Genomic DNA, 14,160 nt, shown 5'->3' on the forward strand with positions numbered 1-14,160 from the left:
TCCAATGAAAATGGGTACCTTACCCAGTGGACTTTCCCAGTTAACAAATGTCAATAAATAAATGAAGTTGTCCAAATAAGTAAACTTTCAAATATACTGCAGTCAGCAATGGATTATCACAGGAGATGGACACTTTGTAAACACCCTTGGAGCAGTAGATAGTCGAAATGGTAATGCCGAGAATTGCTAGCATAACCCAGACAAAGAAAACCCTAGAAAAGTTCTGAAATCTCTGGCCCTAGGAATGTGATGATAAGCATTTTCAAGTCTACAGTTACCAATAAACTTAAAGGAGGCATGAGGGAGAAAGTTTGTTGGGACAACATCTTGAGCTCTGGAACATTCGCAAACAGGTTGAGAAAGGACAGGTCGAGGACTGGACTCCAAGAAGGGTCCTTCTTTGCCATCATAAAAATTCTTGAATAAAAACAGCTTTTCCCCACAGAAACAAAAAAGAAACAAGCTCTGAGAAAGGTTTAATGTAGTGGTATGTTAGGGGGGAATGTTGCAATAGTCATTCCATATTATTAGACTGTCCCTTTTTCTGGAAGTTTCCCTCTTTTTTCTTTGAATCCTAATAACATTTTTTCTTGTGTGTCTGCTTGTTAGAAGCCTGTTCAGACTGCTTATTTTTCTTTTTGGTCAAGGAACCTCAATTTGCAGCAAAAATTTCAGCAAACTTGGGGAAGGAGGGCTGAAAATCTGAATAATCCCCTGGACCAGTTTCATTTTTTCATCAAGCTGTTTGAGTACCTGAGTAGCAACAGAACCAAACAAAACCCAGTTATTGAAAGGAGAATTTAGTATTTCAGATTTAACATCTTCAGAAAACTTCAGTATATGCACCTAAGTAAACCACATTTTAACCAAAGAAGACATTGCTGTCTTAAACACAGAGTTAGCATAGTCATAAAAACACTTTAAAGAATGTTGAGTTACTTTGGAACCAGAAGCAATTAAAGAATCCAAATAGGACTTACTTTCTGAAGAGAGCAAACTAGCAGTAATGTTGTCATATTGTCAAAAGAAGCTAATCAATACTTTAATATGTGAGCCTGGTAATTTAGAATTCTACTGGCTAAAGTGGCAGAAGAATGAATCCTCCTTCCAAATCTGTCAAAAGCTTTCCCATCATACCTCTCTGTCTAGATTTTTACAGAATTCCTAGATTTTTGCTATATATTTTTGGTCTGTTCCTCATAAAATTTGTGATTTTTCTGGATTTTTGTGGAAAATCAGTGAGAACTCAATTCACTAAATAATGACAGGTATTTGAGTTTCAGACTTCATATCCTTTAGAAACTGCATGGTAACACATCATCAGCAGCCTCCCTTTTTCCCATTTTTTTTTTACATGGGGTTGGGGTATCATGTTAACTGTCACCAACTCTCTCGATTCAGTGCCACACTCCTGCCTTCTTCAACACTCATGCCTGACTGTCACAGATCTTCTTTCACACAATCCATCCACATATTTGCTGGACGTCCCACTTCCTCTTTTCTTCTTCCTGTCTGTCCCAAATCTTCCTCACCAGACTGTCTTCTGCTTTACTGCACGTATCCAAACCACCGTAATCTGTTCTCTTTGATCTTCTCTGCAACTGGAGCTACTTTGGCTTCTGCTATTATGTCCTCATTTCTTTGTCTGTCCCACAGTGTGCATCTTACCACCCTTCTCAGGCACTTAATTTCCATCACCTTCAACTTCTTCAACTGTTCTGCCTTTACTGCTAAGTTTCTATACCATACAGTAGTACTGATCAAACCACTGTCTTGTACACCTTACTTTTCAGCTTCTTTGGCATTCTTCTGTCACAGACTACACCTGTCATGCTATGCCAGTTGGCTGCAGCCCCTCTGATTCTAGTTTTGACCTCTTCATTCAGGCTTCCCTTCTCCTCAACCACCCCTCCGAGACATTTGAAGCTGTTAACCTGTTCCACTATCTTCTATTCTATCTTTATTCACAGCTGCTTCTGATTTCCCCAGTTTACTATCATTACCACTGTCTTATCTGTGCTTAATTTCATTCCATGTGCTTTCAGTTTTGCATTCCACTCTCCTATCCCTTGCTGAAGTTCTAGCCCAGAGTCATCCTGTAATGCCACATTGTCTGTATACAGCAACTTTGTTGATCTGTCCCCTCTGACCTGTTTGCTAATGTAGTCCATCATCAGTATGAACAGCAGTTGGCTCACAGCTGAACCCTGGTGTACACCCACTCTCATTGGGAAACCCTCTGTGAGGTTGAACACTGTTCGTACTTGAGTCATTGGGTCCTTGTACATAGCCTGCACAAATTTACCAATGTTTCTGGGGCTTCAAACCACCACAGTACTGCCCAAATCAGCTTTCTTGGGACCTTGTCATATGTTTCCTTCAAGTCTAGGAATGCCCAGTTGGCCTCTCTCCTCATCTCTAGCTTCTTCTCAAGTATCTGTCTCACTGCAAACACCAGGTCAATTGTGCTGAATCCTGATCTGAATACGAACTGCTCATCTCCCATGATCCATCTTACATTCTACTACTCTGCATATCTGTTTATCAATCACCTTCTCCAGAATTTTCATGCAATGTGATAAGAGTTTGATGCCTCTCTACTGGCCACAGTTGTGGATGTCCCCTTTGTTCTTGTAAACTGGCATGAGTATGCCTATTCTCCAGTCATCTGAGATACGCCTTTCTCTCCACACTGTTATTAGTATCCTCAGGAACCATTTCTCCCCTATATCACCCAGTATCTTTATCATATTTGCTGTGATGTCATCTGAGCCTACTGCTTTCCCTGACTTTATTTTCCTTAGTGCTGCTCTTACTACTTCTAAGGTGGTTCTCTTCTTCTCTCATCATAGGCTATTTCTGGGGCAGTACAGTTTCTGTGGGGTTTTCTTCATCCAGAAGCTGCTGCAAATACATTCCATCTGCCTTTAATGTCCTGTGGACTGGTGTTCAGGTTGTTGTTCGCACCCCTTATAAAGGGTGTCTGACTATCTTCTTTGTCTTTCTGTCACTGCCTTGCAACCTGATATAGTTTCTTTGTGCCACTTACTGAGTCACTTTTCAGAAGTTGGTAGATTGGTTCTGATGCTCTATTCTTTACTAATGCAACTTTTTTCTTAGCTTCTTTGTTAGCCAATCAGTAGTCCTTCCGAGCCTACTTCACGATGTTGAAAGCCGACAATATCGACGCTGATATTTTTGGCACCACAACATCGAAAGCACAGAACATCGTGCAGGTAAATGGAAATCTCCGTAGGGGGAGATTTCCATTTACCTCAATGTAAGGCGGTCTCGGAGTTGGAATATTTAAGTGGGGAGGTGTGGGGGGTGCAGAGGGGCTAGCCCCCCTACCTACACTAGTTAGTTTTTATTTTTGTTTGTTTTTTTTTTAAAACGCTATTCGATGTTTTACTACATCGATCAGTAGAAGTCGACCTTAAGTGATTCGATGTAGTAAGATTTTGATAATGTGATACAGACGCGTCCTTCCTAGCCAGGTCAGTCTTTCTATCTCCCACTTCTTCTCGCCATCCTTCTTTCTTTTGATGATTTTCTGGACTTCTGCATTCATCACCAGCTTTCCTTATGTACCTTATTTCCATACCTAGCTTGGCCACATATCTTTTCTGTAGTGATAACACATGCTGTTTTTATGGGCTGCCATTCTTGTTCCACTATACCTATTTCCACCTCTTCTTGGGGTGGTAGAGCCCTGAGGGGCCTATATTATAAACCCAAAAGCAGAATTAAGCAAATATGAATTCATCGACACATAAAGGTCGATGTGTGAAATGAGCGAACAACATAAATGCCGAAAGGGAGAACGCCAAACGTGATACTGGAAGTAAGAGTGCCATACAGGTAAGGTAAACCCCAACTCAAAGCACCTAAACTAAAACACTTTTCTAAATATTTTACACGTGGGGGGGAACAGCCCCCTCCACACCCTCTACTTAAATATACCAACTCCAAGACCACACTACAGTGGGGAAAAGGATTTATTTCCTCATCCCCATGATCACCCTGCTGGCCGAGGAAATACATTCGGCATTCCCCCTTTCGGCATTTACGTTGTTCGCTCATTTCGTACATCGACCTTTATGTGTCGATGTAAACGTATTCATGTAATTCGGCTTTCGGGTTTATAATGTAGACCCAGCCCTGAGTAATTCCTTGAACTGTTGGACTTTCTCTCCAGTCAACTTCCAGTTCATCAGCCTGGTGTATGTTGACCTTAGAGCCTTCTCTGACCACTGCTTGCAGCTGATTGTGACAACTAGTGGTTTATACTGTGGGCGGACTGTTTCACTGGAGATGACATTGCAATCACGGATTCTACCCCAGTGCCTTTTCTTTACTAGGAGGAAGTCTACCTGAGTTGCATGTTGGCTACTCTTGTATGTGATCTTGGACTGTCTCTCTTTCTGAACCATGTATTGGCTACTATCAAGCCATTTGCCAGACAGACAGAAGTCTACAATGGCTTCTCCTTCTCTTTCTTTATTCCTGTTGGCCAACCCATGTGGACCCAGGCAGTCCTCATATTCTGTTGTGTCTGTCTGTCCCAATATGTGCATTCAAGTCACCTATTATCAACACCAATTCATATCCTGTTTTATCCAGCAGGTCCTGCAACTGCTGTCCAAATGCAGTCTTTTCCTCATCATGCTGAGGGGCATAGGTCTGTCATTAATTCTGATGACGTCCCTCACTGCCTTCTTAAGCCTCTCTCTCACCACAATTCCTACACCATTTCTAGCCTGTCCCCCTCCTAAGTAGTAGAGCCTGGATCCCAAGCCAAGTGGCTTTGCTGTACTGCCCTTCCATCTCTTCTCTTGGATACATTCCAGCCTAATTAAGATATTGAACAATGAACATGTAAACTGAATTTTTGAACGGTTTACATTGTGATGTTCGCTGTTTTAATAGTAAACTATATATTTATATATAGATATATATATATATATATATATATATATATATATATATATATATAGGTTTATAGGTTCATAGGTTGGTACTAGGCTATCAGCCCTTGGGCCTATACAAGCCTAGCCATAACAATTCCCTGGCTATTTCTTCCCACACTATTAACTTCCCTGGATACCTGTCTAGCTGGGTGACTGACGTCATCCCTGGGGTGAATTTCCTTTCTCCAATCCAATCGTCAAGGTTCCTTTTGAAGAGGGCCAAAGAGGCACTCTTCTTGACATGTATGGACAATCTATTCCAGAGTCTGGGGAGTCTCTGGGTCAGGAACCTATCTCTGCAACATGTTTTGTTTATTGTGATGACAAGGTTTAGATCACTGGAGCTTGTGGCTCTGAGGGATTGGAATTTCTTTAAGTATAGCATGTCCAACAGCTCTGGGTTTGATATGGCCTTGTATATTAAGCAGAGATCACCTCTGAGTAGACGATATGCGACAGAGTATAGCTGGAGTTTTTTAAGGCGGTCAGCGTAGAGCATCTGCTTTAGGCCTGTGACTCTTTTTAGTGAGGTATTTCTGCGGCCTTTCCAGTTGTTGCAGATGTCTTGAGAGGTACATACCAAACGGGGCGTTGTATTCTATAATGGGTCTAATGAGGGATGAGCACAGTGGGACAATGACCTCCTTTTTTCTGGATGAAAAGCCCTTAGTGATGAGGTTTGCCACATAGAAGGATTTCCTGACTGTTGTGGCGATGTGGTTATCGAAGGTGAGACCACTGTCCACCTGTGTCCCTAAGTCTCTTATCACACTTTTGGTGTTTAGTGTACTGCCACCTATATGGTAATTCACGGGTACATGTTTTTTCCCAAAGGGGATAACTATACATTTCTTGGCATTGAGCTTGAGCCCATGGCTCTGGCACCAAGCATCTGTTTCTGTAAGGCCCTTTTGTAGAGTATCCACATCATTTGGGTATTCAGTAATGGCTCCCAGTTTGCAGTCATCTGTGAACTTTGTTAGCCAGAGTCCCTTAGTGTTGGCCTGTACTTCAGAGAAGTAGATGCCAAACAAGAGTGGTCCCAGGACTGAACCCTGAGGTACTCCACTTGTCACTTGTCTGGAGCTGGATTTGGAGTTGGCTACTTTTACAGTGTGGGTTCTATCAGTAAGCCAGTTAGCAACCCAATGGGTGACGTATGGATTAATGCCCAGCTTAGTAAGTTTATCTATGATTCCAGAGTGGGGGATGGTGTCAAAGGCCTTGGCATGGTCTAGATAGGCTGTGTGGACCACCTTACCCTTGTCCATGGCTCTGCAGACTGATTCGAGGAAGTCAATCAGGTTCAGGAGACAAGATCGGCCCTTCACGAACCCAAACTGGGTGAGGTCCAGTGTCTGAAGGTTGCCAATGTCTTTGTTTATAAGTTCCATGATAATACGCTCCATGGCCTTGCAGATAAGGCTCGTCAGACTGGTGGGACGGTAGTTTCCGAGATCCAAGGTGGATCCCCCCTTGTGGAGTGGGATGACTGTAGCTCTGCACCACTCAGTGGGCATGAAACCTGAGGTGAGGCTTTGATCAAACATGACACTTAGGTGAGGTGCCAGTTCATACTGTAGTTCATGTAGTACACAGCCCGGGATTTCATCTGGTCCCATGGATGCTGTATTCTTATCTTTGGAGAGTGCGTTTTTTACCTGTGTGGCCATTAATACCGGAATTTGGCAATCTTCCGGTATTGAGATGGGCCATTTAGGGGGTGAGAGGGGGGTGAAGTTGGCACTGAATCGATCTGCCAGGATATTGGCAATATCCTTGGGATCAGTATATTTAATGCCATTCTGTTTTAGCTCAGAGCAGATCTGAGCATTGCCATTTAGCTTCTTGACATAGTTATAGAATGCCTTGTGGTTGTCTTTGGAATCTTTGGCAATTTTATTTTCGTAACTAGCTTTGGAGGATTTTATGAGGGATCTCAGTTTCTTACTGAGGCTGGTAAAGGAGTTTTTTGCATCCTGGGATTTTCCTCTTTTCTGCAACAGTTTCTTCCTTTTGTTGTAAAGTTTGTTTATGGCAGGGAACCACCAGATTGGCTTCCTTTTTTTGGATGAGAGCATCATGGTTCTATTTGGGATGGCACAATTCATGCATGAGTGGATGTGTTCGTACAGTGCCTTAGTGTAGGATTCAGCAGTTGAACTTTCAGTTCCTGTCTGCATGGGTGTCATGAAGTTTGTCAATTCTGACTTGAGTAGCATGAAGTTGGCTTTGGAGAAGTTTTTTATGTAGGTTTCCTTACTGGGGGGTGGGGGTGGGAAGTAGATGTTAAGGGTGATTAGCTTATGGTCAGACCTGACTAACGAGGGGGTGAACATAGGTGTGGAGCATCAATTTCCCATGTTGGTAATGACCAGGTCTGGGATATTGGAGCCCCTGGTGGGACTATGGATTAGTTGATCCAGGGCATTGGAATTTATGAATTCCAAAAACCGTTGGGCAAAGTTGTTTGTACGTGAGTAGTTTTCCAAGTTAATGGCAGGGTAGTTAAAATCACCCAGTATTAGGGTGTTTGGTTCTATCTTAATATTTTCCAGTATGTTTAGAAAGGTGTAGTGAGAATCTTGGGGTATGGTGGGGGATCTGTAGCAAGCTACAATTTGGATTGCAGTCTTACCTAGTGTTAGTTGCACCTGGAGATTTTCAGATGCATTGTGTTGGGCAACTAGCCTGGTGGTGTGAATATCCTTGGTGAATATTGACACTCCTCCACCTTTAGTGTTTCGGTCCTGGTTTGGTGGCCGAAAAGTGTGGTAAGGATTGTAGCCTGGTATTGCAGGGGTGCTCTCTGGAGCCTTGAACCAGGTCTCAGTTACTGCACAGATATCGATGTTCTCCATTTTTAGGAGTGCCTCGAGAGGGTGCATTTTGAGGTTTAGACTTCTAGCATTGAGTAGCATTACCTTCAGATTTTGCATGCTTGTACCTGTTATGGTGGTGGTTTTGTCCTTTGAACTTTGCCTAAAAAAGGCACTATAGGGGTGGCAAGAGCCTTAGCCAGTAACCTGAATCCCAGGGGCGACAGGTGCAGACCATCTCTGGCAAAGCATCGTGGTCTGTCGATCATGTCATCCCAGGCAGACAGATACTGGATCCCCTTTGAATGACACCAGAAGCTTAGCCAATTGTTGAAGTCAATCATTTTGTCCTTATATTGTGGTATCATTCTGGGTGAAGGCAGGATGCTACTCAGGGCTAGGGTCGTACCTGCCTGGGCCACATGATCCGAGAGCTTTTCCATGTCTCTTTTCATGTAGTCCAGGGAGGTACGTCTCAAGTCATTCACTCCAACATGGACAATGACAGAGTTATATTTGTACTTGTTGTGGAGTGACTTGAGTGCATGCATTATATGGTGGATCCTGGCACCTGACAGGCAGCTGACTGTAATTTTCTCCTTGTTCAACCTGATGAGTGGGACATCAGTGTGCCGGACTATAGAGTCACCTATGACTAAAGTGTTAGGTACATTGTCTTGCCTTAGGGGCTGTACACATATATACACATACATAAGGACTGTTTCCTTACAATCACACATACATCAGAGGTTTTGGTACTGGGGTGAGGAAGAATGCTGCCCATGAAAGTACAGTGTCTTTACATGATGAATGTCGAATTAAACTGCTATGGCTTGCAGGGGGGTGGGTCATTGTATGAATTTAGCATGATGAAATTTGTTGCTGTGGTTATCAAGTTTTTCATTTACTTCCTGTTGAGGCATTAGAAGTATGCAGAATGTGCTTCATACTTTTTGGGCAGATGAGGTATGACAGCAAATGACAATTTCATGGTTATATCTGAATGATTATTGCTATGGCTTGTTAGGGGGACAGTATCTGTAAAAGAGCAATGTGGCCATTATATTAATTTGATTCCTTCAAAGTCAAATGTATTTTGTACTGAAGTATCATATTAGAAGCCCTTCAATTCTGTATTGTGAACTGTCTTTGTGGAACTGACATAATGGCCTTTAGAGCTCATCATTTTGTGAAGAAATCCTTTTTAACCCTTCTTGTTGACATACGGATACAGTATATTCAACTGATGACCCTCCAAAGCAGAAATTCTGTTTCTATAAATATGCAAATAGCCGTGTGACTGTTCATTACAAAATATTAACAGGGATGGGTCTGTACAATGTTTTCTTTATTATACAGTATAGCATGGAAGAATAAATGAATTGACTTAGGATTATAGGTTCTTAGGTATACGCTAGGCTGATGGGCGTCAGGGCCTTTATCAGCCTAGACGTGCAATCCAACCCAATTGTATCCCTATGTATTATGGGCATTTATTAGGAGGGGGTATGTTAGTTATGAGGTTTTTAGAGGTTATGAGAAGGGGGTATGTTAGTTTAGGAATTACTGTCTGTCTCTATCAAAGACATATTAATTACTGTATAACAGTTTCTTTCCAAGAACAAATGGATTTACTTACTGAATAACAACTGCTTTCCATACCTAAGATTTGTACACAAATTACTCTGATTTACATAACTGAATGACTCATGTCTGGTATATCTCTATAACTATGCATTTACATCCTGATCATGGTTAAAATGGTTCCTGTCTCAGTCTACCCACCCAGTCAACAAAGTAAAAAAAAAAGTTCAGATAGAAAATCCAGTGTTTCAGATGGATTTTGTTGTCTTAGTTTAGAACTATGCTTGGTTTCAACCAGAGGGCTATTTGACCTCTGAGCAAATGGCTGGCTATCCAAGGTACAGCAATGGGTTGCCCTTTGCACCTATATATGCTAACTTTTTTATGGGATTAGTTGAAAAAGAATGTATTTATACTAATTGTTTTGTGAAAAATCATGTTAAATTTTATTTTAGATTTATTGATGATTTGATTTTTTTATGTGAAGGGGCAAACATTTAGTGAATGAATTTATACAAGATATTCAATTAAATAGGTTCAATATATGTTTTGATGGTATGCAGTGTGGATCGACTGTTTCCTTTTTAGATATCAACTTACAGGGTATTTCAGGACAACATGTTATTACTAGCATACATAGAAAATTTGATTTACCAAATGAATTTTTGATGGGCACCAGTTGTCACCCTAAACACACTCTTGAAGCCTTACCATATGGAGAATTTTTAAGAATTTCTCGGTTATGTAATGATGATAATACATTTATGAATTAAATATTATGTACTAGGAATATGTTTGAAAAAAGACAATATGATAGAAAGCTGATTGATTTGGATATCAATAAGATTTTTAATAATAGGTTTAATAAGGGGCCATTATGTATAAATAACTGTAGGAATGATATTAAGAATCATAAAGAAGTAGATAAGATATTTATGGTTTCTACATATAATATTTGTAGTGAGAATATTAAAAAATGTATCTTACATTTTTGGAACTTTTTAAAAAATTATCTTGAATTAAAGAGTTTAGTTGAAAAAAAGTTAATGTTCTCTTATAAGAGGGGTAGAAATGTGAAGGATATGATAGTGCATACTAGATTTCATAAACCTGATGAAAAATTGCACTATCAAATTAAGAGTAGAGGGATGTTAACATGTGGGAAATGTAGCGTTTGCCCTTATATAATTAATTTTTTCCCTTACATAAATAATATTGAATATAGATCTAATGGCCAGTATAGTTGTAGAACTGAGAGAGTGATATATGCTATTAGATGTGGCTATAATAAGTTTTATATTGGCCAAACGAAAAGAATGTTTAAGGTGAGACTATTAGGACATCTGAGGGATATTAGGGTAAAAAAATTAGAGAGTCCCTTAGCTCAGCATTTTTATGAATGTCATGATGGTAAATGTGATAGTTTAACAGCAACTATTTTAGAACAGGTTTTTATAGGTGAACTAAATGAGAATTTGATTAAGAATGCACTGTTAAAAAAAGAAACTATTTTTATTTTGAAGTATGAAACTTTAATTCTTAGGGGCTTGAATACAGATTGTTGCTGGAGAAGTGTTATTTGATTTTTCCAAAAGCACTTTAAATTTGTTTGAATTGTATTTTAATTAACTTGAATGATTTAATTGTTTGATTGCTGTTAATAGCTGATGCTATATAAATGCTTTTGTCTGTGTTATGTGTTACTCCTTGAAGGCTTACTGTGGCCGAGGCGCTAGAGAGAAGAATAAATACAGAACCTTATTTTACACTGGCCTTGTTGTCTCTATTTGTGGTGTAGCAACTTGTTTTTTTTTATCTTGCTGTTGTTCATTTTGTACACAAATTACTCTGATTTACATAACTGAATGACTCATGTCTGGTATATCTCTATAACTATGCATTTACATCCTGATCATGGTTAAAATGGTTCCTGTCTCAGTCTACCCACCCAGTCAACAAAGTAAAAAAAAAAAGTTCAGATAGAAAATCCAGTGTTTCAGATGGATTTTGTTGTTTTAGTTTGGAACTATGCTTGGTTTCAACCAGAGGGCTATTTGACCTCTGAGCAAATGGCTGGCTATAGTTAGTGTCCACAATATATGCGTATCAAGATCTCCTGATGCCAGTAGTAAAAATCAGTATATATTTCACCATAAAAATATACATTGTTTTTAGTTCTAACATGCCATACCTACAATGCTGTGTTTTCAGCCAGCTAAAGTTGTGGAGTGAAATTCAGAAGTGTACCACACTAGAAATTCTGAGATAAGAATTGCAGTCTTATGTGTGTTTTGCAAGTGAATACCCTGTTATTAGCAAGCAGGTTGTGCACAACAAAATATGAAATTATCAAAGTGTCTTCTCCTGAAAATTTCATAAGAATATCTTACGATGACTGTCATTTGAAGTTAAGATGGCATTCGGGCCAGAATGGCGTTTGCAAACTGACACAGTGCAACATGTACAAAGCAGTCAAGTAAAATAAATATGTAACTCTTAGCTCTCATCAGAGTAAAATAAGCACAAGCTATCAAAAACATATATAATGTTGGTGTGATTTTAGAACTGAAAAGATTGTGTTTCTGTATAAAAGTGATCTTTTCATCCTTTGTATATGTTAAGACGTACAAAATATGAATTTTTTTCATCAAAATTCAAGCTATGGCTACTCCTTTGTCTGACAGATAAAACTCAGTCCAATTGTATCTTATAGGTAATTATAAGAGTAACATTCTTTGGAAATTTCTTGAAAAAAGTGAAAACATTTTGGAGCTGAAGGCTTTTAAACACTATTCTGGAGACAGACTGGCTGAAAATGCTTAGCAGTTAAGGGGTTATTTATTTTAAATGTATTGAAAGTAAAAAAAAAAAAAGCAATCACACCTACTCAGTATGGGTTTGTGACAGCATGGCTAAACTGAACAATATAAACAGTAATGTACAGAGCTAAAAGGTATGAATTTTTTTTGGGGGGGGTGTTAGTTCTTCTTGCATGCAAAGCTTTTGATTGTGGCATGGCAGTTATCATTTTTGCCTGTCAGTGCTTCATTTTCCAGCTCATTTTTCAGTTGGGGAGCTGTCTGTGGAGAGCTTGCAAATTCTCCTGTAAATGTTTTTTTTTGCCAACTGTCCCAGTATCCCTCTACAGCCTGAAGACATGCCATAGTGAATTGATGAGCCTCCTAATTTTGTGTGTGTGTGTGTGTGTGTGTGTGTGTGTGTGTGTGTGTGTGTGTGTGTGTGTGTGTGTGTGTGTGTGTGTGTGTGTGTGTGTGTGTGCATCCTATCCATGACAGAATTACCCATATCCTTTCTAAAAAAAATCAAGGTCCACAGTTGATAATAACTATTAAGCAATGATAAAAAATGCCACCAAAGTTGTGCTGTGCATGCTAACATTTATATGCCTATATTTTTGCCATCCTCTCATATTTACAGAAATAGCCACCACATTATGCATAACTTTCTATGTTAATGTAAGCATCCGGCAAGCTCAATGTCTCCCAAGATGACTTGTATAGCAAATGTCAACAGGATTACCCAAAACTTTTAGTTATGTACTTACCATAACTTTAGATGTTTGGGATCCATCTCGCCTACATTCTGTACTGATGTCGGCTCCGACTCGGCACGCTATGCTATAGAGCGAAGTCTCTTATTGGCTGAGCTATTCTATATCCCAGGATGCACCACCACTACTTCCCCAGATCTTGTTTGTCCGCACTCATGCACACACACATAACTGTTTATATAACATTGCGAGATGTTTCAAGATGAAACGATAGTACTCGGACCGTCCGGTCTCTTCTGATCTCCAAGGCAGGGGAAGGAGGGTGGGTTATTGAATGTAGGCGAGATGGATCCCAAACATCTAAAGTTATGGTAAGTACATAACTAAAGATGTTATGTGATCCTATCTCGCCTACATTCTGTACTGATGGGACAGCGTCCCTAGCACCTGATTCCTGGGTGGCTCACTGGAAAACACTCCTGAGAACTGTGGAACCAAATGAAGCTCGCCCCTGAGATGCCACATCCAATTTGTAGTGGGAAATGAAGGTGCGGAGAAGACCACGTAACTGCAGCACAAATGTCGCTAATGGCAAGCTTAGAATGGAATGCTATTGAAGTAGCCATAGCTCTTGTAGAGTGAGCTTTGACAGAGGTTGTAAGCTCTTTATTAGAAGAGGAATAAGCCTGACTAATACAGTCCCTGATCCACTTGGCAATAGTGACCTTTGTGACGGCTTTGCCCAATTTATTGTCCGAAAAGGACACAAACAATTGATCTGTTTTCCGTGTTTGTTGGGTCCTATCTAAATAAAATCGCAATTGCCTGTGAACATCCAATGTGTGGAAGATGTATTCTGCTTTGTTTGAGTACTTTGGGAAGAAAACTGGAAGTTCTAATGACTGTTGCAGGCAAAAACTGGAACAAACTTTAGGGACAAAGGATGGGTTAGGCCTGAGGGATACTCTATCTTTGTGAAAAACCAGGTACGGTGGTTTGACAGATGGAGCTTGAAGCTCTGAAACCCTTCTGGCTGAAGTAATCGCGACCAGAAAGGCAGTTTTCCAAGAAAGAAATTTCAAATCACAGGTTGTTGCGGTTCGAAGGGGAGGAGGTTAAGGCACGTAATACCACATCGAGATCCCACGGAGGAGCAGGATGAGAAATCGGAGGGTAAATGGCGCAGCACCTTTTATGAAGGTTTTACACAATCTTTTGCTCATCAAAGGTGGGTTTATAGATTCATGAAAATTGGAAATAGCTGCCAATTGGACCT

The sequence above is a fragment of the Protopterus annectens genome, chromosome 1.part2, assembly GCF_019279795.1.
Source record: "Protopterus annectens isolate FY-2018-M chromosome 1.part2, PAN1.0, whole genome shotgun sequence".
NCBI lineage: Eukaryota > Metazoa > Chordata > Ceratodontiformes > Protopteridae > Protopterus > Protopterus annectens.